Below are 25,746 nucleotides of genomic sequence, written 5' to 3'. Positions count from 1 at the left end.
AACCTTGGTATCATCACTGAAGGAAATACCTACCATCTCTATACTTCATCATCCCTTCCTCTTTGGGGAAATGCCGACATAGTTCTAGCAGACATTAGCTGCTCGTATAGAACAACCTGAGCAGGCGTAGTGTCGCCGTGCCGATGTAATGCACTATAATATTGGAATCCTTGTATCCGAATCCTTCCAATAAGAGCTGATGTGTTCTATGCCAAGCAGTGCCGTATTCTAGAAGACTTGATCTCTGGGCTGGAAATGCAAAAACAGGAGTAGTTGACAACAATTTTAATTCACCTGAACATCACAACACTTACAATAACTTGAACCTCATGACAATTCAAACATAACTACAAGTTCGCAAAAACAAGTAGCACACTACTAAGAGTTCACAAACATATCACATAACCTCACAATTTCATCAACCTAATGAAACGGCGACAAGTTCATTTTCATAATAAAATCAACATCGACTAATGCCTTCCGCGCGTGTTCCTGCCACCATGCCTGGTGGTTATCTTCTTCCTCCTGGCAGGAGGAGTCTCCTCTTCCTCCTCCATCTCATCATCCAAGCTCGCCACCTGCAAGCTCCCTACGACCACCTTTGGGTTGCCTGTGTTGTCAAAATCAATGGGCGTGAACCGGTGTATGGGCTGCGTAGGCTTCAACATGTATGCGGGCCGAACTTGAGCGTCCGCCAAAGTCATGTCATCATAGTGTTCATCAACCTATCACACAATCAAACAATATGGTAAAGACCGGTGTCGTAATCAAGTGAGAATTACATCCAAAAGATTAGTCATCCCTCTTGGGTGACCACACCCTCATCATCCTCCCCCTGATGGTGAGATAAGGGGTCTGATGGTGTACCAGATCTAGAGGCAGATGGTTCATCATATTCTGGGTCACGGCAACTGAGAAGGTTTGATAACCGCCTTAACTTCTTGGCCTGACGCTGTAACATGAACAAGTGTATAAGATACCAAACTCCGCAACATATGTAACATGGACAACTAAGTGTGATTGTACCTTGAGGAATTTTCATAGTGGACCTTCATCATTGCCTTGTCCAACCGATGTCTTCTCCAGAATAGTCTGGCTTTCATCAGCTGCTTTCTTTATCTGGTTGCGTTGTGGATGAGAACGAAGTAACACGTTAGCCATTCAAACATGTGTAATACGGCCAACGGGAAAGTAAAGAAGGGAACACTTTACCACAAAGTTAATCACCAAAACATCAGGGACTCCTAACCCTTCCCTAACATTTTTGTTGTACTGCTTCTTCAATAGATCCTCAAAGGTTGCGGATCTTCAAGAATATCCTCACTGTATGCCGGCGGGCATATTTCAACTCGAGCATTTTGAGGAAACCATCATAGGTAGTTATTGAAAGCAAGTGAGCTATGCTCACGAAGCTAGGAGCCTGCACATTTACGAGCTTGCTCCACACTAAGATGGAAACGGGTAACATACGATGAATGATTCTTGTCCCGGTCCTTTATCTTTCGCTTCCTTCTCATATCCAACCTGCATGGTAGAAACCCAAACATTAGCACAATCAAAAAGGAGTGGAAATGCTAAGTCAATATGGTTCATGCTCTCTTACCTATGAAGTGCTTTGTCCGTGTCCACCCATTTTGACGGGTGAGTCTGGAATAGACCAAACTGATGATACACATGATGTGGCAAATGAATCTCAACGGCCCAGTTGTATATCAGTGGGCTCTACATAAGTCAAAGATCCCTATCCCGCAAGCACATCGGGTTGAGGACAAACTCGTGGGAGATCCCTAATGTGTCATTGGCACCATATGGTTGCCATTCCACCTATGAAATAGGACAACAATGCAACATTGATGAGAAGTTTTCAAGCAAGCATGATAAATGCCTGATGTAATGTCCTCGTTACCTCCTCAGGCATAATCATGTTCAACTCGGCGATGTACTTCGGTACATGAGATTGACATTGTTCGGCATCTCGGATAACACATGCCACTTGTAAGCCCAAGTGGGGCGCCGTAAATCGTCTTCTTCATCTGTCGGGGCCGGATTTCCGGGACATGAATTCCCAGCAAATGACCCTTATGTCACCACCAGTCCCAGGATTGCTGTTGCTGGTGGATATTTCCTTGATACAGAATTCCAAGAAATTACAAGGATTTGAGTACAATACCTTATAGGTCCATTGAGTACAACAATGATTTCTAGTGGCAGATGATGGAAGCGACTTGTGGATCTCCAATGTTGATGGGACTCCATTCCCATGGGAACAGCTGACCTAGATAACTCCTATCTTGCTTGGCTGATATCTCCGAATCCTAGGTTGGGGTGTTGTCACAGTGCTCCTCTTTGAGTCATTATCTGGCGAAGGCAATAGCCAGGGACAAGCCAGTGAGTACGTTTGAATGTACTCGCAAACATCAAGAACAAAAGATATACCGGATGCATATGCTCATGATGAATTAAAATTACATGTATGTGCGGAATCAGTATTAAAGCATGGCATGACAAATATTCATACAGAAAATAAGTCATGTTATTATTAAATCAAAGAAATGAAACGGAACGTGGGTGTTGGATCGCCCTAAGAATTCCAAGAGAAATGCCAAACGGGTGTCTAAAAGAGAATCGGGCAAGACAGGACCGCCCGAGAACTAAAGCGACGCCACGAGAGGTCTTGAAAAGAAATGCCACAGTCGGGTGTCTGAGCGAGGCCTCATAAAGGGCTTATAAGAAAATAATAACACAAGTATCCAGGTGGACTAGCCATCCCAAGTGATACCTAGAAACGAAAATAAACTTGAGTATCCCGGGTAGTCTAGCCATCCCAAGAGATACTCAAGGTTAGACATAAGAGGAAAAGGTTAGTCCATAACAATATCCATATCAACAATAATATTCATAGTGGCACCAGTAGTGACAATAATTACCCTGAAGGACGAACCATGTTCAATTTAATTATTTCCTCCGGAGACTGACACTAAGACCGACACTTGACCAACCCAGATTGTAGTCCTCAACCATGGACATGGCTATTCGAATAGATATAACTCTGCAAAGGCTGTACTCTTTACCCACAAGTAAAGAATTTCTTTAGCCAGCACCGAGACGCCGACTAATTCCCGTTACGTCCTTTAGGTTGAAAACACGCCTGACCAGCACACACCAGATTAACTTTCTCGATGCCAGGAATCACCCAAAGCATCGTTCAAGAGAAACTCTAAGGCGGGGAGACCATCGTCTCGAGTAGCATGGGATCACTATTAACATGCGCGGATTACAAGGGGTACCCCCCTCTCGGCCTAGCCGGATACACCCATGCCCCCTGGACCAATGATTGGCATTGCAGCCGGTACCTGGAAACCCTCATCGTGGACTCTCTATACGGTGTGTGCACGAAAAGGGGTTAACAACTTACTGAACCGTACCCTGCCTGCGGCAGGGACAAGTGGTAGCACGAACCTGTATGGGGGTTATCGGGACAAGACTCGATCTATGGTCAACTTAGGAGGTTTAAGTTTTCCTACAGTGGTTAGCAAAATATAACTCCTTGGCAGTACCCAACAGGGTCACCACCTCTGGTATCTCTCAACATACCCTCACTGATCATTATTGTCACCACGAGATTTCAGTCTCACGGTCACTTTTCTCGTGACTGATTCTTCTTGCAAATTAGCCTGGACCAACACAGGCATATATGGCACATGAAAATAGCCGTACTCACTTATACTTAATGTTTAAGTGAAAATAAAATACCATCAAGGGGATCATGCATGTATGACCAGCAATATACAAACTCTATAGGAATTCAACATATTCATAATTCAAAAACACATGCCACAAATAATTATGCAGTCACCATATCATGTGTTAAAAATGCTTGCCTTGAGCATGCAGAAATGTTGGGTGCATTCCAAAACTTTGAAAATTATATCTCCCCTCCATTTCCTATTTTCAAAATATTTTAATTAGCACATAATCCCAAAACAGTACATAAAAGTTGCTTGGAATTTTGTGAAATAAATACTAAAATAAACTAGATGAAATTTGAGAAATAACAGAAAAAGAATCAAGACATTTGGAGTTTATTTGATTTTCCTATGAATTTACTAAGATGGAATAATCAAGGAAATGGACTATTTATTAGATCCAGCAAAAACCAGGCTTAGGAAAAATGTTCACCCCATCTGGATAAATTGATCTTGAATTTAGAAGTATGTAGAAATTTGAATCATTGAATTTGGATGTGAACTGGCTGCTGTGGAATTATTGAAATCTGCTAGAAAAGAAAAAGGAAACAGAGATTACTGTGATGGGTTGAGCAGAAAAGTGCCCTGGGCGCAGTATAGCCGCCTGGCGCTACTGGGCCAAGCGCAATCTCTCGACCGCACGGCAGGGCTGATGACTTCGAAGGCATATTCGCCTGGTATGTCTCCCTCGCGCGGAGGCGGCCGCAGCGGAGTTCGCCTCCACCTACGGGCCCGCCTGGCCCATCGGTCCGGTTTGACCAGTCGCCGGGCGTGTCTCCCTCTCCGGCAGAACAGAGGCGGGGCTCCGGTGAGGCTCGCCGGTGAACGGCGGCACCCCTCGGGGATCTGAGCACATGGGTGTGCTCAGGAGGTCGAGTCAAACCCGTGGGTACCCGCCATGGTCACCAACATGGACGGAGTCGCCAGCAGCGAGCTTCCCGGCGGACGCGGCGTCAGGTGAGATGGGGCTGTCGCCTGCGGCGAGTCCTGATCAAAATCGAGCATGGGGATGGATTCGTGGGTGCTACAGGATGCTGTTGGTGATGAGAGTGGAGAGGGGGAGGCCCTAGTGGCGTTGAAACCGACTGGGAGGTGGTGGCGGGTGCCGTGGCCGGAGTCGAGGAAGATGACCTCGTCCGGTCACTTGGATGCTTGAGGTGGATCAGAGCGGGGAAAGGGGAGTGTGGTGAGGATACTTGCGAGCTTGGGTGAGATTTTATAGCGCGAGGGGGTCAACTCCATGGTGTTCCGAGGATAAGCACGCCGGCGGCGATCATTACGGCGGCAGGTGATGCCGTTGAGGTCGGCAGAGTGGACGGTGAGGGCGGTGGCCACCCGCAGTTACTCCTGCGAGGAGCTGGGCTGCTCAGGACGCGCCACGCGGGTCGGGCAGACACGTGGCCATGCGGGACTCGTCGGGCGGCAGTCTTGGTCGTCGTGGACGGCGGTGGATGGCGCTAGGGGCCAATCGAGGGTTCCTAGTGGTTGGGATGATCCAGAGGAGGATCAGGATGAGAGGGGGAAGCAGCAGAGACACGGCAGGAGCCCGGTGCCGATGCGTGTGAAACACACGCTCTGGCCCTGCCCGGTGCACGCACGTTAGGTGTTCGTCAGATTGCCAGTGGCATCTACAGGGACACACACGAGCTACAATTCAACATGATGCTGCTTCTAGGTATTAGAGGAGTGATGGACATGCTGGTTTGGCCAAATGAGCAGATGCCCAATGCAAGTTTATGAACTTGCAGATTTCTGTCATGCACATCAAGTGTTTGACAGAATGCTAGGGCAAGCTAAAGGACTCTGATGGATTTGAGACTTGGCAGGGTGGGGTCTCTTTAGATGATAGAGATGGTAGTGAAGTTGGTTTTGCAAGATGAGAAACTTGCTAGTGCAAGTTTTACCAGAATTCATTTCTGGACAGAAACTTCAGAGGAGTGTTTGGTGGACTAAAAATATGCAAATAGAGCTGATCTCCTGGAGTTAAGGTTTTGGTTGGAAGGACTCCTAGATGGAAAAGTTACTGAAGTAATGGAGCTAGGAAAAGTAGGGTTGCAGTTATAACTCAAGAATGGGACATAATTTGAAAAGAGGATGTGTCACCCAAAATTTTCAAAAGACATAGTTAGGTTTTTGCATAAAAGTGATTTATAGGCATCACCTAACCTCTCATAATTTTTGTGGGATTTTAAAACAATTATTTAAAATAGTTGTAGTGCAACAGAAGCACTTCAAGTACTGAAAATGCTTTTAAAAGAATAACTTGTGGCAAATTTTATTATGGAAATATTTCCTACTGTTATTTATGATATAATTGAAATGATTTACAAAACAACCGAGGACCACAACATTTCACAAAAATAATCTTCTATGGAGGGAAGAATTTTGTAAAATAGAACAAAAAAGGCTCTGGAATTAATAAATGACCTGGAGTAGCTCAAACTTTAATTTCTGGCCAAATTTTACTTTAATAAAATTTGATTAAATTTTTGGGGTGTTAAAAACTCTACCCCCCTTAAGAAAAATCTCGCCCTCGAGATTTGTTAAGGGGAGAAGAACTGAATGCAAATCACAAGAATGATCATATGCAGAATGCAATCATGGCAATGCACTTATGACAGACGCCCTAAATTACAATACAACGGTTGAAACACGTAAACTAGTGCTAGGTACAACAACAATGAACGTCTACGGTCCGAAGGTGAGATCTACAGGATCTTGTGGGAACGTTCCCGGTGCTGGGGCACATTCTTCTTCTTCCGGGGGAAGTGACAAAAGTAAACGAAGAACACGCCCTTCCGGAGTTGTCCATGGTGGTCCACCAATGGTGATGTGTGTATTTAGAACAGCAAGGTAATGGAGGTAATCCATTAGTTGCTAGGTTAGATGCTCCTGGGTCATCACATATTGAATGAGATTGGCCAGAGCTGGATCCCTCTCTATGCGTTCACAACGGAACGTGGCTTCTGCTCCAGAAGCTGCGTGGCTCAGGAAATAGTAGTATTTCTTTTCACTGGCAGCGGGTATCGTGAATCAAAGACAGGTAACTACTTCATAAGCAGCAACCTCAATAGACATGCCTGAGGTTGGCATGGATCTCGCGACGAAGACAACATATGGAGGGCCTTGATTTAAATCCTCTTGTGGGATGTGCACAACTGCCCAGTATTTTGAGGAATCGGGGGTGATCCTCATTTTGAACAACTCATACTAGGGTGGGTTGCTGGAACTAAGGGTATTGCGGGTCAGATCCCACAAAACTTTAACGAAACTACCAGGGCTTGCATCTGGAGTTCGTAGGTAGGCTCTGGGGTGAGACATGGAAGGATGAATGGAGAAGAGTGTGCTCAAGTGTGGTGGTGGCTGGTGTGGTGCATGGATACAGCCCCTTACAAGGTGCCTGGGTCAGGAAACACGATGCGGCGCTGGCACGACTTGTGCATCGGCTCTGACATAGGGTTGTCCAAGTCAAATTCTCAGACACCACTTCTCAAAAGGAGTGTGACGTATTACTATGTGTGTCGGCGGTTACGTCTAGCATTTACTCTGTTGCCACACACCAATAATTTATGCTAGATCTCACATAGTACCATTACAACAATGGCACACAGGTAGTTGACAAGCCCACTACGCCATATGATTGCTACCTTGAAAATATAAGACAACAGGACTACTAGGATTTGACAATACTTCTGGTGGACTCGGTCCACCTCATTGACATCCAGTCGGGTGTGTCCTGTAGATCTCAAGGCTTCTTCGTGAGCTTCAGTGTCGGATGATGGGGAGCTATAGTGCTGGGATAGCGATGATGACCCTCGTGTGGTCTCGTGGTCACAATCTCGTTGGAGTAGGTCTCCAAGAGAAGAAGGAGTTCTCCTGGGGAGGCGAAGGCATTGCCTGGATAGATGATAGGAGCAGACCTTGGGGCTCAACTGGCCTCCCAAGCAGCATTATCGGGGTGTCGGTGTCGGTTGCAGCTTCACTTCTCACCTGTGTCAAGAGAGCAAGCGTCCTGTGAGCCGCAATCAGGTCATTAGTGACCTAATTGAATAGTGCCTCTTGCACTCTCAGGTAGCGCACCAGATGCACTAGAGCAGGATCTGACTCATGGTCATTGTTGGTGACTTGGGTCGGGCTACCATAGCCTTCACGACTAGGGTAGTAGAAGAAAGGGCGAGTGTTAACCCTCGGCGACAAATGCTGGAGATGAACTATACCCTCTCGGGGCTGCAAGTTGGATGGCTTGGGGCTCGTCGGAGGTCGTCCTTCCGGTGAACCGGTAGGGACGTTCTGATGTGGTGCCCCTCCCGTAGATGTGCACCGTGGCCCAGAAGTGATGAATGGCATCACTTGTGTGTTCCTGGTACACAACATACTTTGGGGGTTCGTCTATGCCAAAGGCACGATGAGTGAGATTGGCGAGGATCGCTACGAAATCTCCAAGCTCGGATGCGGTGGTCTTGTTGCGGACGATGGGACCAGGCATCTTGGTGGTTTGGAAATCAAGCGGTGAGTGAAGGCTGTGATGTGTTGAGTCCGGGCAAGGCTTCCTTTATAAGCCAGCGAAGTCTTCCATCGCACGCTTGCGGATGGGACAACTCAGGTGTCGGCCACGGGCGCTCGGCCTATGGCCTAGGACGATAGGTTCGACACCGGCTGTCGAGAAGATGTTGGCTCACCACTGTGCAGGCTATCGGATAGGATGAGCTTGACGATGTATAAGAAAGGATATGGACGATGTGGAAACCTAGGGATAGTGACCAGGCTAAGATAGGATTAGCCGGTGGTCAGCCTGGCTCTAATACCAAGGTTGTCAGGGCTAGATTCTGGGACATAAATTCCCAACAAACGACCCTTATGTCACCACCAGCCCCAGGATTGCTGTTGCTGGTGGATATTTCCTTGATACAGAATTCCAAGCAATTACAAGGATTTGAGTACAGGACCTTATAGGTCCATTGAGTACAACAATGATTTCTAGTGGCAGATGATCGAAGCGACTCGTGGATCTCCAATGTTGATGGGACTCCATTCCCATGGGAACAGCTGACCTAGATAACTCGTATCTCACGTGGCTGCTATCTCTGAATCCTAGGTTGGGGTGTCGTCGCAGTGCTCCTCTCCGAGTCATGATCTGGCCAAGACAATAGCCAGGGACAAGCCAGTGAGTACGTTTGAATGTACTCGCAAACATCAAGAACAAAAGATATACCGGATGCATATGCTCATGATGAATTAAAATTACATGCATGTGCTGACTCAGTATTAAAGCATGGCATGACAAATATTCATACAGAGAATTAGTCATGTTATTAGTAAATCAAAGAAATGAAACGGAACGTGGGTGTTGGATCGCCCGAAGAATTCCAAGAGAAATGCCAAACGGGTGTCTAAAAGAGAATCGGGCGAGACAGGACTGATGAGGATACAGACCTGGGGTAGGGTCATAGGCCTGACCTATAAGTCCTACCTAAGGTCACTACCCTAGAAGATAGGAAGTCCAAGAGACAGCAAGAGACCCCCAGTCGAAGATGTCGAGTGCAATCCACTCGACAGTCATGTCACTCGGGAGTCCTCCTCCCTACTGTCACTCGACCATCCAGAGAATCACTCGACCTACCGAAGACCAGGAGTCACTCAACATTACAACGGACAGGCATTCACTCCGTAGTCTTTAAGGTCATGAACAACACTTAAGGCTGACGTTACCAGTAACACCCCCACTTTATGTACATTAAGTCCCTTGTAATGCAGGTCGGTGGGGGTCCTGGCATACTCTATATAAGCCACCCCCTCCTCTGGCACAACGGTTCGCACCCCCTGTAACATCACACATATAATCCAATCGACCACCTCTGGGCACCAAGACGTTTCGCTGTTACTTCCACTGAGAAGGGCCTCAACTCGTAAACCTCATGTATACACCTTCACCATAGCTGAGATCTTGCCTCTCCATACCTACCCCCCTTTCTACTGTCAGTCTTAGAACCATGACAGTTGACGCCCACCATGGGGCAGGTGTCTTAGCGACTTATTGGTGAAGTTGCAAGTTTTTCCGATCATCATCATCTAGGTTTTCCGGCGGCGGATTGGCTGAGGGCCGCGAGATCCGTCTCGGCGCGCTCGTTTTCGTCGTCGGCGACTCCGCGTGGCTTCAATAAGCTCCCCTTGACATTCAGGCGCTCCCCGTCCCACGGGCGACGCACTTTCGTGCGTGCGTTCACGACATCCTTGTCCGGCAGCCGTCGACTCAGTACCAGTCGGCTCCGATGGTGTCTTCCCTCCCCGCTGTTTGCGCTACAAGCGATCTGGTCGATCGCAACTTAAGCGGTGGGTGAAACACGTGGTGGCTCGGCGTTCGGCCACCCATCAAGTCACGACAATCAAGCCTGACGAAACTCTCCACGGCATGTTCGGTCTGTCGACTGGCTCCGCGGATACCGCACCCGAGTGCGATAGCAGCGAACCTGCGTCTGAAGTCTTGATGGTCGATGTACCGCGTGGTCCTCCTGGCTTCCATCGTGAAGACGGAGAAAATGGTGGCGGCGATCCGTCGCACGTCCATGAGGAATATCGTCCCGAACCCCTTTCTCGGCATCAAAGGGAAGAACTTCGTCGCCACAACATGGATGCACTGCACGCGCCCATCGTTGGAGAAACCCCCGAGGATCGGGCCTTGGAAGAGGTGCGCCTGGCTACTTTGGCTGATCGCACTCGGCTGGAGAACCTTCAGCGTGCTCTCGACGAGTGTGCTCGGTAGCGGGTCCCTTAGTCCAGTCCACGGCAGCTTTTCCCGCCTCCGCCTAAGGTATGCCGTACTCCGATTCAGAACCTCACAGCTGTGGCCCTAATAGTAGAGTCGATCCAACCTTCCCAGTCGGAGGCTGGCAGAGGGTCGATGCAGATCTGGGCCTTGCTCCGGGCAGCAGGAGAGCAGAACACAGCAGTGTCTCGGTCACGGAATAGGATTCACAGCAGATCCGTAGTAGCAGATATGGTTCAGTCGGCCCACAGCCCAAGATCGCCCCTGTGGCATGAGGGCCATCGACAGTATGATCATCGGCTCGACCGCGACAATCGTCGTCGAGTGCCCACGCCTCCTCCGAGGAGTGCGTCATATGTGCCTCGGCAGAACAATGACAAGTGCCGTCACACTGGCGAGCCCAGAGCACCAGTCGACCCAAGAGAGCCAGGCTTCAAGGCCTAGTCGACCGGAACAGAGCGCATAGAGAAGACCCTAGCAGAGATTGTCCAAGTGGCAGCAGAGTGCATGTTTCTGGTCCAGAGTGTTTCAGCAGAGCCATCAAGGCGGCAGTGATTCCTCCCTACTTCAGGTTGCCGACCGAAGTCAGTAAGTTCACTAGAGAATCCAAGCCTGAAACTTAGCATGAGGATTACCGAGTGGCTATGCAGACTGGCGGTGGAAACGATGAAGTAGCAATGAAACATCTTCCTCTGATGTTGGAAGGGTCGGCCCGAGCGTGGTTGACTCAGTTAGCTCCGGGCAGTATATACAGTTGGGAAGAGCTGGCTCGAGTGTTCGTCAGAACTTTTGAGGGAACTTGCAAATGACCAGCAGGATTGACCGAGTTGCAGCATTGTGTCTAGAAGCCGAGTGAGACTTTAAGAGATTTCATTCTGAGGTGGACCACTTTGCATCACACCGTTAAAAATGTATCAGAGCATCAACTAGTATGTGCCTTTAAGGAAGGCGTCAAATACCGAGAGTTGGTCCTGAAGTTCGGTCGGACTAGTGATATGACTCTGACTCAGATGATGGAAATAGCCACCCGGTACGCTAACGGAGAAGAAGAGGATCGACTCCGTAGCGGAAAGAGTAAGCCAGTCGGCCAAGAGGCTGGTGGAGGTAATTCCAATCGGAAACAGAAGCATAAGGCCGAACCCGTAGCACCCGGTGAGATTGCAGCAGTGGCTTAAGGAAAGTTTAAAGGGAAACCTAAAGGGACCTGCCCCCCTAAGAAGGTAAAGGATCAAGAAGGGAATTATGTGTTGGATTTGCCATGTCACATCCACACGAAGAAGGACGAAGAGGATAATCTGATCTACCCTAAGCATACCACTCGACAATGTCGACTCCTGATCTAGCAGTTCCGAGAAAAACAACCCGGTGAGAAGGAGAAAGAGTCGGACAAAGATGAGGACGAAGAGGAAGACGACGGTTATCCCAAAGTCAATTCCACCCTCATGATTTTTGCTGATGTTTATCAATAGAGAAGTGAATATGGTCGCTCCGGCAACGATGACCGCATACCTGAAATTGTCTCAGTAGCCATCACATTCGACCAGTCTGACCATCCTGCTCGTGTAGCCACCCCTGGGAGGCAAGCATTGGTGGTCGACCCCGTGGTCGGAGGCACTAGACTGGCTAAAGTGTCGATGGACGGTGGTAGCGGTCTGAATATCCTTTATGCTGAAACCTTGAAGGGGATGGGCATTCCCATGTCCAAACTTAGCGAGAGCAATATGAGATTCCATGGTGTTATCCCTGGAAAGAAAGCCGAATCACTCGGTCAGATCGCTCTCGACGTGGTTTTCGGTGATTCCAAGCATTACCGTAAGGAAAAGTTTACATTTGAAGTCATGGATTTCCAGAGTGCTTATCATGCCATTCTGGGTAGGCCTGCCTACGCACGTTTTATGGCTCGACCATGTTACATGTACCTCAAGTTGAAGATGCCTGGCCCCAAAGGTGTGATCACAGTTACTGGCAATCGGCAGAAAGCAGACGAATGCTTCCAGAAAGGTTCCAAAATTGCCGATGCGCAGATGGCAGCAGTTGAACTCCAAGAGTATCAGAAGAATGCAGATCCGAGTGATTTGCTCCGGGCAAAGAAGCCCGCCACGGATTCTGCATTTCAGTCGTCTGGTGAAACAAAGCCGATTCATATCCACCCGACCGATCCCAATGCCGCACCGACTAATATCTCAACGACACTCGACAGCAAATAGGAAGAAGCGCTCATCTAGTTCCTCCATGAGAACTGGGACATCTTTGCATGGAAACCCTCAGACATGCCGGGTGTACCCAGAGGACTGGCTGAGCACCGTTTGCGTGTCGACCCCAAGGTAAAACCCGTCAAAGAGCATTTTCGGCGGTCCGCCGTGTAGAAGAGGAAAAACGATTGGCAAGGAAGTGGCTCGGCTGCTAGCAGCAGAGTTCATCCATGAGATCTACCACTCCGAGTGGCTTGCCAATGTAGTCATGGTCCCTAAGAAGGACGATTCACTCCGTATGTGCATTGATTTCAAGCATATCAATCGGGCCTGCCCGAAAGATCACTTCCCTCTCCCCCGCGTCGATCGGATTGTTGACTCGACTGTGGGGTGTGAGCGCTTGTCTTTTTTAGATGCATATTCCGGGTATCATCAGATCCGACTGTATGGTCCCGATGAAATAAAAATAGCTTCATCACCCCATTCGGGTGCTTTTTGTATGTCACCATGCCATTTGGTCTTAAAAATGCCGGAGCCACATTCATGAGAATGATTCAGAAGTGCCTGCTCACTCAAATCAGTCGGAATGTGGAAGCATACATGGATGACATTGTGGTCAAGTCTTGCAAAGGTTCCGACCTATTGACTGACCTCGTAGAAACCTTTGCCAACCTAAGAAGGCACGATATCAAGCTTAATCCGTCAAAGTGCACATTCGGAGTTCCAGGAGGAAAGTTACTCGGTTTTCTCGTTTCTGAACGAGGGATCAACGCCAATCTAGAAAAGAGTTGATACCATCCTCCGAATGAATCGCCCTGTGCGGGTGCATGACGTTCAGAAGCTGACTAGTTGTTTGGCCGCCTTGAGTCGATTCATTTCTTGTCTCGGTGAAAACGCCTTGCCTCTTTACCGACTAATGAAGTAATGTGATAAGTTTGAGTGGACTGAGGAAGCTGATGCAGCGTTTGTAGAGCTCAAAGCCCTGCTTTCCACCCAGCCGGTGCTTGCTGCGCCAATCAGCAAAGAGCCTTTACTGCTTTACATTGCAGCCACTGGACAAGTTGTCAGTACAGTACTCACGGTCGAGCGAGTAGAGGAAGGAAAAACTTACAAGGTTCAATGCCCAGTTTATTATCTCTCTGAAGTTTTGACTCCATCCAAGCAACGATATCCACATTATCAGAAGCTTGTCTATGGAATATACATGACCATGAAGAAGGTTGCACATTATTTCTCTGATCACTCCATTATAGTCGTGAGTGACGCGCCACTATTTGAAATTCTGAATAACAGAGATTCAACTAGTCGAGTGGCAAAATGGGTGATTGAAATCCTTCCATTGGATATCAAGTTTGAGGCAAAGAAAGCTATCAAGGCCCAAGCAATCACAGATTTCCTTGCTGAGTGGATTGAGCAGCAATTGCGGACTCAAGTTCACTCGGAGAATTGGAATATGTTCTTTGATGGCTCCAAGATGCTGAATGGTTCAGGTGCTGGGGTAGTATTGGTATACCCCCATGGAGACAAGCTTAGCTATGTTCTCCAGATTCATTTTGATGGCTCCAATATGAAGCACTTTTATACGGGTTGCTTATGGCCATTTCGCTCGGCGTCCGTCATCTTATGGTCTACGATGAATCAGATTTGGTGGTTAATCAAGTGATGAAGGAATGGGATGTCAGGAGCCCAGCCACGACTGGTTATTGCAATGCAGTAAGAAAGCTAGAAAAGAAGTTTGAAGGATTGGAGCTTCATCATATACCCCGACTGAAAAATCAAGTTGCAGATGAGTTGGCAAAGATTGGTTCAAAGAGATAGACCATTCCTCGCAATGTGTTTTTCGAACATATTCATTAAACATATCCATTCACCTTTAGTTCAGGAAGATCCTTTCACTGAAGAGTCACCACAACCCAAGAGCGCCATAGATCCAACTGAAGTCGAAATCCCAGCCATGGTCGACTTAGTGATGGAGGTTTTGGTAATCACTCCCGACTGGACGGTGTCGTACATTGCGTACATTGTGAAGAAAGAACTTCCAGAGGATGAAGAAGAGGCTCGACAGATCGTCAGACGATCTAAAGCCTTTACCGTGATAAAAGGTCAGTTGTTCTGAGAAAGTGTAACTGGGGTCTGCCATAAGTGCATCACGCCAGAAGAAGGCCGAATGATCCTCAATGATATTCACTCGGGGACCTGTGGTCACCATGCGTACTCTCAGACCATCGTGGCCAAAGCATACCTAGCCAGATTTTACTGGCCACGTGCCAATGAGATGGCAAAAGAAATAGTGGACAAGTGTGAAGGCTGTCAGTTTTACTCCAACATGTCCCATAAACCTATGTCAGCACTGAAGATGTAAGTGCATCTAGTGCCCCTTAGTGATTTTGGTGTATTGAAGACTTATAGGTTAAGGGACTAATGAGTTTGTGAGTGTACACAGGTCTATAAGTCTATGAGGAGTTTGATATTTACAGAGAAAGTCGACCCCTAAAAATGAAGTTCTTCAACTGAAGACTTTGATATTCTGAAGACTTTCTGAAGACTTTGAAAGTGAAGAAATTGGTGTGACCTTGAAGACTTGGTATTCATTTGTGGAACATGAAGCGTGAAGACTTTGTTTTGTAGTTTCATTTTCTCCTTCTTGAGTCATAGGAAACACCGTACTGTTAAAGAGGGTCGAGGAAATACTAAGGAAAAATTTCCATGTGATGCTCAACTCAAAATCCTACACCTACCAATCCCTTCGAGTGAAGCCTTTGGAAATCTCATACAGTTCAGTCACTTTCTTCAGTGACAGAGACGAAGTTCTTCTGGTCGCTGATGAATTTGTTCTGACTGAGGAGTTAGGAATTCGTCAGTGCGAATTACCTACACAGTGAGGAACATGATAGCCCTGAGGAATTTGAGAGTCAAATTTCTGACCGTTGCTGTGCTGCGCGCCAGCTGTCCCAAAATATCTTATCCACCTAACGGTCATATCATTGAGGGGCATTTATGTCTTATCATGTCGGGATGCTCCCTAGGCTATAAATAGCCGCCCCCTACAACCACTAGCTGGTTGGCTGCTCCGAGAGAACTTGACACTTGTCATTTGAGAGCAACCCATCCTCCAAGGACTTTGAGCGAAAATCATCAAGTGAGGAAAAACCCCAAACCCAAACACCTAAAAACCCAAAGTGATTGAGCATCACTGAAGAGATTGATCCTGCATGGATCCGAAGCTTGTTACCTTTGAAGACTGTGCTTCTTCCAGACGGTTAGGCGTCAAGGTCTAGAGCATCCAAGAGGAATTGTGGATCGCCGAGTGACCAAGTTTGTGAAGGTTTGGAAGTCGCCTAAAGACTTACCACGAGTGATTGGACGAGGTCTGCGTGACCTTAGTTCAAGGAGAATACGGTGAGGACTGGGTGTCCTGAGCTGCATGCTCAGCGACTGGGTGTCCGGGACTGTGTGTCCTCGAGTTTAAATACTCAGCCGCTCCAACCAGACGTACAACCGAGACAGCAGTTGGAACTGGTCTACCAAATCATTGTCTTCACCAACCTACTGGTTCTATTTCCTCAACCCTTTCATTTCCTCATTACTGTGTTGAGTGTTTGTTCATATCTGTGTTTGAAGACTTTGACTGAAGACTTTCTCAATTTCCTCAGTTCAATTTCTTCAGTCTGTTTGTCTTCATCTTGTGTTATCCTGTGATTACGCTTTCTGTACTCTGTGCTAGTCTTCATTTCATCATGATGACCATGCGTGTATTCTGTCATACTTACTTCTGAGTACTTATTCCGCTGCTAATAGTTCTTCGCTAAGGAATTTCCTCACCGGCAAATTCCTCAGTGAAGATTTCATAAAAATCGCCTATTCACCCCCCCCTCTAGTCGTCATAACGCACTTTCAATTGGTATCAGAGCAAGGTACTCCCTTGTTCTGTGTGATTTTGGTTTAACCTCCTAGAGTTTTAGTTATGTCGACCACAGGTATGAAGAAAGTGACATGCCCTATTTTTTACGGTCATGATTATCCCAAGTGGAAGGCCATGATGAGGAAGCGCCTCATGGCAAGGGACAGCAAGCTGTGTACCGTCACTGAGATTGGTCTTACTGATCTATGCAAGTCAGCGAACGCAGATGATATTCGCAAATACACTCGACTTGACTTCATGGCGAAGGATATCATCTGTTCCTGCCTATCCAGAGATCAATTCAGGCACATTATGCATCTTTGCAATGCAAAGCTTATTTGGGACCGAATCTCCGACGTCTATGAAGGTCATCGAACCCGTCATGATCCTTGGTTTGAGGACTTCAAGGAATCTCTCAAAACGATGACTTTCGAACCAGAATCATCATCTTCTGCATCATGTCTCATGGCAAAGGGTGTCGAGGTAACCGAATGTTCCTCATCTGAATTTAGTGATTGTGAATCTGATGATGATGATTCTGATGACGATATTGAACCTAGCTATACCAAACTTGTTTGCATTGCCACCAAACAACAACATGCCTTGGAAAAGGTTCAAAACATGCTAGACAAAAGTGATGATATGTTGGGTGAAGAAATGGATCGCACTAAAGCCCTGACTGAAAATCTTCAGAGACTTCAGTCTAGGTTTGATAACCTTCAAAGTCATCATAACACTCTCTTATCTGATCATGAGAAACTTTCTTATGAATTTCTTCAAAGAAAGCAAGATCTTGAGAAGCTAAGAGTGAGTTATGAAGATCTTCAGAAGGAGCGCGATTCATTACTTGCTCAACAAATCAGCACTTCTCAGGAAGAATTTGTTCCTCCATGCTTAAAATGCATTGAACATGAATCTGCTAATTCTTCACCTGAATGTTCAAATGCTTCAACTGTTACAAATTCTTCACCTGCCTCTGCTATCACTAATTCCTCATCTGAGGACATTGCTAGTATCACTGACGATGCAGGGCTGAAGGAACTGTACACGACAGGCATGTACAAAAGCCTCAAAGGGCATCAGATTCTTTGTGATGTGCTCAAAAAGCAGATCCTCAACAGAAACCCTAGGAAAGAGGGATTGCCTTTGAGAGGAAACTTAATGCTGATGGAACATATTGGAAGCCTGAGCAGTACCCCAAAACCTCATGGGTTGCTGCAAAGGGACCTCCAGTTGATCCATCCAAGTTATCTGGCTTTACATGTGAATCTCCTCATTCTTCTGATGAGTCATTTGACTCCAACTATAAACAGTTCAAAAATTAGAATGGTGAAGTATTTGCTAGATATGTTGGGAATAACTGCAGGAACGGTTCCCCTATGAAGAAAATATGGGTTCCCAAAAGTTATGTTGAAAGTCTTCAGGTGAATGTCCTCATGACACCACCTGTGAAGAATAGGAACCCCAGATCAAACTCTTCATATGGATCCAAGTCCTCATATGGATCAAATTCCTCAAATGGATCAAAGTCCTCACATGATTATCATCGTGCTAACAACTATGTTTCGCAGGGTAGAGCTAAGGGCTACGAATATGCACATTATTCTTCAAATCATTATGTCCATAAGTCCACAAAGAATTTCTCTGCTTATTCATATGCTTACCCTAACCCCTCTTATGTGAAACGAAATGGTTTGGCTTCTATGCCACCATTCTCGTATGGTGCTCGCAGAGTGATGAACTCTTTGCCACCCCTTCAGATGTGGGTGGTGAAGAAAAAGAACTAATCTCTTCTGCAGGGTCAGGTCTCCAGACGTGCCTTAACGTCTGAAGAATTTGCTGGGGACCTGACAAAAATGCCTGAAAGGACGCAGGCTAACCATGATGAAATGAACTTTCATTTCACACGTCCTCCTACTGCTATATCTGTTTACCGCTTGATGAAATTCATCTGATGAACTTGATATCATATTCTTCACTGATGAAGCATATGAGATTGTAAGTTACACTAATTCATCTGCAGGATGATCAACCCAAAACCACTGAATGGGTCCTCGATAGTGGATGTACAAATCACATGACTGGTGACAAGAATCTTTTGATGGATGCTCCCTTATCACCATCACATCTGAAGCATATCATCTTTGCTGACAAAGGCAAAAGTCAAGTATTGGTTCTTGGTAAGGTTGCGATCTCTAAGGATAAACACATGGACAAAGTCATGCTTGTTGAGTCCTTAGGATACAACCTCATGTCAGTCTCAATGCTTTGTGATCTTGATATGGTTGTTGTCTTTGGCAAGTATCGTTGTGTTGTGATTATGGAAGCTGACAATTCCAAAGTCTTCGAAGGCTTTAGGAGAGGAGATTTGTATATTGTTGATTTCTATACAGGACCACAACCAGCCGTGTGTCTACTTGCAAAAGCTTCAGAAGGCTGGCTATGGCATCGACGACTTGGTCACGCAGGCATGAGGAATTTGCACATGCTTGCGAAGAAGAAGCATGTCATTGGCATTGAGAATGTCAAATTCCTCAAGGATCACTTATGCGGAGCCTGTGAAGCTGGAAAAATGACCAAGGCCAAGCATCCAGCGAAGACTATCATGACCACTACTCATCCATTCGAATTGCTTCACATGGACCTCTTTGGACCTAATCATTACTCAGCATTCTCTAATGCTGCATCTCTATATGGTTTTGTCATTGTTGAGGATTACTCTCGATATACATCGGTACACATTGTTACTTACAAACATGAAGTGCAGGAAGTCTTCAAACGATTTTCCTCGAGGGCTTCAACCAACTTTGGTGTGAAGATCAAGCACATCAGAAGTGACAATGGAATTGAGTTCAAGAATTCTGGTCTTGATGAACTTGGTATTACTCATGAGTTATCTGCTCCTTATACTCCTCAGCAAAATGGTGTTGTGGAGCGCAAGAACAGAACTCTTGTTGAGATGGCTCGCACTATGCTTGATGAATACAAAACGCCTCATCGTTTTTGGATTGATGCAATTGATACTGCGTGCCACATCACCAACAGAGTATATCTTCAAAAATTCTTCAAGAAGACGGCCTATGAACTCCTCACTGACAAGAAACCCAATGTGAGTTATTTCAAAGTCTTCGGTGCTAAATGTTGGATTAGAGATCCTCACCACAATTCTAAATTTGCACCAAAAGCACATGAAGGTTTTATGCTTGGTTACGGAAAGGACTCGCACACCTACAGAGTCTTCAACATCGCTCTTCACAAGATTGTTGAAACTGTAGATGTGCGGTTCGATGAAACTAATGGCTCGCAAAGAGAGCACCTACCTTCTATGTTAGATGAACCAGCACCTGAGGATTCTATCAAATTCAAGGAAACTAAGGATGTCATTCCTACTGAAGAATTTGCTGAAGAATTCATTCCAGTACGCGAAGAACGTCGAGCTGACGCACCTGAAGATAATGCTGAAGACAATGGTGCCGAGGAAAATGATCAAATACCTCGACGACAACCAGCTCATCCTCGCGTTGCAAAAGAAGTACAAGTTGACAAGATCATCGATGACATTGAAGTGCCAGGTCCTCTCACACGCTCAAAAGCTTCACATTTATCTAACTTTTGTGGGCACTATGCTTTTGTCTCTATCACAGAGCCCACTAAGGTAGATGAAGCATTTTTGGAGCCGGAGTGGATTCAGGCTATGCAAGAAGAATTACATCAGTTCGAGCTCAACAATGTCTGGGAACTGGTCAAATGTTCAGATCCTCGCAAGCATAATATCATTGGCACAAAGTGGATCTACCGCAACAAGCAAGATGAAAATGGCCTTGTGGTAAGGAATAAGGCACGATTGGTAGCTCAAGGCTACACATAGGTTGAAGGAATTGATTTCGATGAAACTTTTGCACCTGTTGCTAGACTTGAGGCTATTCGCATATTACTTGCTTATGCTAATCATCATGATATCATCTTATATCAAATGGATGTGAAAAGTGCATTCCTCAATGGTAAGATTGAGGAAGAAGTATATGTTGCTCAACCCCCAGGTTTTGAAGATCCAAAGAATCCTGACAAAGTCTTCAGACTTAATAAGGCCCTCTATGGCCTCAAGCAAGCCCCTCGGGCGTGGTATGATACATTGAAGGAATTCTTCGTGAAGAATGGCTTCACACCCGGTTCACTCGACCCTACTCTCTTTACTAAATCTTATGATGGTGAATTGTTTGTGTGCCAAATATATGTTGATGATATTATCTTTGGCTGTAATGACCAACGTTATAGTGATGAATTTGCCTATATGATGAGTGAAGAATATCAAATGTCTATGATGGGAGAGTTGAAATTCTTCTTAGGTCCTCAAATTCGTCAACAGCGCAATGGCATATTCATATCTCAGGAGAAATACCTCAAAGATGTACTGAGGAAATTCGGCATGCAAGATTGCAAAGGCGTCAAAATTCCTATGCCCACAAAAGGCCATCTATGCACTGATGAAAATGGTATTGACTTCGATCACAAGGTATACCGCTCCATGATTGGTTCTTTATTGTACTTATGTGCATCTAGGCCAGATATAATGCTTAGTGTTTGCATGTGTGCCCGATTTCAAGCTGCACCGAAGGAATCACACCATAAGGCTGTGAAGCATATTCTTCGATATCTAGCTCACACACCAACAATAGGATTATGGTATCCCAAGGGCTCTGCTTTTGATCTCATTGGATATTCTAACTCTGACTATGCTGGTGATCGTGTGGACCGCAAGTCAACTTCTGGCACTTGTCATTTCCTCGGACGATCTTTGGTCTGTTGGTCCTCGAAGAAACAAAACTGCGTATCACTGTCCACTGCGGAAGCTGAATACATTGCTGCTGGCTCTTGTTGTGCTCAACTGCTTTGGATGAAGCAAACACTCAAGGACTATGGCGTCAACGTGAAGAATGTGCCTCTCCTCTGTGATAATGAGAGTGCCATCAGGATTGCTCACAACCTAGTTCAGCACTTGAAGACAAAGCACATTCAGATTCGTCATCATTTTCTTCGTGATCATGTGTTGAAGGGCGGCATCTCCATCGAGCACGTGAAGACTGAAGAACAGCTAGCTGATATCTTCACTAAGCCCTTGGATGAGAAGAGATTTAGCAAGTTGCGGTGTGAGCTAAATATCTTAGAATCTTCGAATGTTCTTTGAAAAGGACCCACATACTAACACTTATGCAAAATTGATGACTTAGATGTGCAACACATGAAGAAACATTTTTCTTCGATCAATGAAGAATAACACTCTAAGTGTGAAGAAATTAATGAAGAATTTGATTCTCAGAGCCCTATGACAATTGTACGCGGTGTCTAAAATCATCATTCTTATACGGTGGGTCACGCCACCACAAAAAGTTGAAAATCTTCAATTTGATTTTTTTCTCAATTTTTGAAATTCTTCAGTTTCTCAAATTCTTCAACTTTGCAAAATCTTCACCTTTTCCTTCGTTTTTCTTCATTGGCTATATATATATATATATATGAGTTTATGTCCTCTACAGCATTCACTTATAGCTATTTCTTCAAGTTGCTTTTTCTGCAAAGTGAATGTGATCGGACCCTTCCCCCTCTATGCTATACTCAACCCAATCTATTCACAAATTCTTCATGTGCATTCTATTTGAAACTCGTTCAAAATCTTCACTGTGTCCTTGTCAGCTGAAGAAATTGCTAACCAAACTTTAAAACAAAACTTATCCAAATTTTCGGTTTTGCCGCTCAAACTGTTCCGCATCCCACGATGCATTATTCTATTCACCAACGATCATACACGATCTCCACTACATAGTACGTGGGTGACACATGTCGCATGAAGGAGAAAGGGCAGGGGCACGTTCGTCCCATATCTTCGGGCGAACAGTTTTTCACTGTGTCTATAAATACCCCTTTCCCCTTCCTCACTTCATTTACTCCGCTCGGCCTCTCTCTCCCGCTCGAGCTCCTCAAACCCTAGCGCCGCCGCTAGTCCATCGTCGCCGGTGAGGAAGAGCTTCACTGCCTCGACCTCATCGCCGTCGTACTCACGCCGACCGCGGAAATCTTCACTCCGCCGCCGCTGTAGCTGTCTTCCTCCGCCGAGTTAGGGCAAGGAAGATCTAACCTGACGAACTTCCCATCTATTCTTCTCAGTGCGTCGTGTTCTTCACTTCGGGTAATTAAAAGTTACTTTTATTACTCGCCTTGATTCTCAAGCTTTCCTGAAAATCTTCAAAGGTGTTTATTCTTCAAATCTTCACACGTATGAACACCACACACATCATATGTTCTTGAACTATTTCTCTAAGCAATCATTTTCTTCAAGATTCCCTAATTGTGTGGATCTTCGATCTGTACAACTCTGGAACCTAAGACAAGAACGCTTAGTGAAATTCCTCAAGGTTCATCTGGTCAAATTCCTCAAAACTTGTTCTTTTCGAAAAACCTTCTCAGAACGCATATGACCTCTCCAAATTCCTCGCACCTGTACTCTGTTCACAGGTACTCATGTCTTCTACTGAATCACTAGGTTCTCATCAACTTAACTCATTTGCAGCGTTCCTCGAAGAAAACCTGCATACTTCTTCAGAGACCTCAATTGTTCAGATTCCTCAACTGAAGAATATGGCAGACGGTAAGAAGCCACAGAAAGGAGGAAAGAAACCTGAGGTTATGACTGCGTTTGAAATCCCTGAGGAAATTTATGCTGACTATTGCACACCTGGTGAAGCAAAATTTGGCAAAGAAAACAAAAATCAGCGCAAGGTGCGCATTCAGAAGATTGAACGGAGATGGGCAAGGGAATGGAGGGAATACAGATATGTGACTCCAAAGTACATGAAGAAATTCGCCCTCAATCCTCCGTGCCCAAGAGCTCCATTGGCACCTGGCCAAGTAGCTGACCCCACAAGCATCAAACGTGGTGAGGACTTTCCTGAAGAATGGGCTAAGCGCCAAGCTAAATTGGCAAGACAAGCCAAGGAGGCAGTGAAGAAATTCAATGAGGATTCTGCCACTGCTACTACTACTGAGGCCTCGGTCAAACCGAGGAAATCTATGCCAAAGAAGCCTGCTCGTAAGCCAAGTGCTTCACCATCAGCGCCCTCACGGCCAAGTTCCTCAGCAGCACCCTCAAGGCAAATTCCTCACACTACTACAGCTCCACCAAAGTCCTCAACAGCTCCTTCAAAGTCCTCAGCTCCTGTGCATCTGGCTACATGTCAAAGGACTACTGGTTTCTCGATTGCCTCCGGTGTTTCAGCAAGTTCCTCAGCTGCACCAATTTCATCATCTGGCCCGACTCTGCTGAAGACCAAAGCAACAGCTGGACGAGGTCCTCGGCCAAGTCCAAAGAAGAAACAGGTCGCATTCCATGTGCCCTCTGATGATGAAGCTTCTGATGATGAACTTGCGGAAATCATCAGAGATCGCCAAGAAAGGGCCGCTAGAGCCAAAGGCACATCTGTGCCATTGCTGTTGGATCCGAGGAAAATCCTCGATTATATTGATCTCTGGCACAAGGATCCAAACACTCCTATGCCTGATTTTCATCTGACCCCTGGACAAAGTCATATGTTGACCCATTTCATCACTGAAGAGAAATGGAAGTTTGAAAAGGAAAGAGATATCAAGAAAGCTCAATACAGAAAGGAGAAGTTCCTGAAGAAAAACGTTGTTAGAATGATACCTGAGGAACTTCTCAAGGTCCAGACTGAAATTCAAGACCTCAACAAAAACTTCGATGCATATTATGCTGATTGGCAAGGAGCCAAAGTCAGATTCGTCAACCTGACGAAGAAATTCACCAATGTTGCTGCTCCAACGCAACATGAAATTCCTCAGGCTGAAGCCTCAGCTCAGCCGACTGAAGAACATGCCAGCACCGCTGATGAAGTTCAGGCTGCTAATGAAAATACCAGTTCCAGGGCTGATGATCCCATTCCAGCCGCTGAAGAAATTTCCAGGGCATCCACTAGTGGTGCGCCTGAAGAAACTGAACAAGTCAGGGCAACTGCATCAGTTGCGCCTGAAGAAATTCAACCAAATTCCTGAGCTCCTCCTGCGCCAACACCAACTCCAATTCTTCCATCTGCCTTTGATGTGAAGAAGACCAAGGCTGCAGAGCGAGCTGCAGTGAAGAAAAGGAAGGCATCAGCTGTGTCAAATTCCTCGGCTGCGAAGAAAATGAAGCCAATGACCAGCTCACTTGAAAATCCAATTGATGCTGTTCCGATTTCCTCCATGCCATCAAAGGACCTTGTTCCTTTTGGAGAAGACTATGAGATCCCAATCGGATCTGATGAAGAACATCATTCTGCTGCTTCGTCAGAGCAGATTGATGAAGAAATTGAAGTGGACGCAATCCCTTCAACGCCAATCATTTCCTCACCTATGCCTCACTTCACAGCTGAAGAGGCTGGTGTTGAGGAAATTGAAGATGAAGATGTGGATATAGGGTGCACCACACCTATGATGAATGATGACTTTTGGGAAAGTCAGCATCCCAATACTCCTCTCTTCACCCCGATCCAATAGATTCCTCAGTCCCCTGCACCAACAGTTCAAATGGGCTCTGAAGAAACTCATCCCACTCTCTCTGTGCATGAAGAAATTCCAGCCACTAGTGGTGATGAACCTGCTGCTGCTGATCCTCAGACTGCACCTGTTGAGGAACAAGAAATTCCTCAGCCTGAAGAACCTGAGCTCGCGATTCCTGAGGTGGTGATGCAACTCACAGACACCCCTCTGCCAAAGCAAAAGAATCCATTCTCAAGCAAACAGAAGTTCAAGGCTGAAGATTTCTTTGCCAAGCACGTATTCTTCACTGACTAAGCCATATGATTCTGCTCGCATAAGGAAGAGGCGTTTCTGGACTGCCAGCCAAGCCAACTTCTATTCCTCAGTGCTCTTCAACAAAGACAAAGTCTTCGATCATGCACATATTCCTCATGTGGACATGGAGTCTCTGCCCGGCTTTGAGCCAGTCCTCAGTGTTCTTCACGATGCAAGACTTCTAAATTTCTGCATTGATATCTGTGACTGGGTATTCCTCATGTGAACTCATTCTTCAATTCTATGCAACCCTGCACATCACCGAAAACGCTGAAGACGTGAACACATGGGTATTAGACTGGA

General features: G+C 46.1%; 1 long non-coding RNA gene across 1 annotated transcript; it reads right to left on the bottom strand.

The window, feature by feature from the left end:
• Positions 1-343: 343 nt before the first annotated feature.
• Positions 344-1,499, bottom strand: LOC119306081. Its single transcript, XR_005148848.1, has 4 exons — positions 1,213-1,499; positions 1,027-1,119; positions 868-952; positions 344-725 (listed from the first exon to the last, which is right to left on the bottom strand). It is a non-coding gene; the product is annotated as an uncharacterized LOC119306081 (long non-coding RNA).
• Positions 1,500-25,746: the final 24,247 nt, after the last annotated feature.

The sequence above is a fragment of the Triticum dicoccoides genome, chromosome 5B, assembly GCF_002162155.2.
Source record: "Triticum dicoccoides isolate Atlit2015 ecotype Zavitan chromosome 5B, WEW_v2.0, whole genome shotgun sequence".
NCBI lineage: Eukaryota > Viridiplantae > Streptophyta > Magnoliopsida > Poales > Poaceae > Triticum > Triticum dicoccoides.
This window is presented reverse-complemented; position numbering and strand designations above follow the sequence as displayed.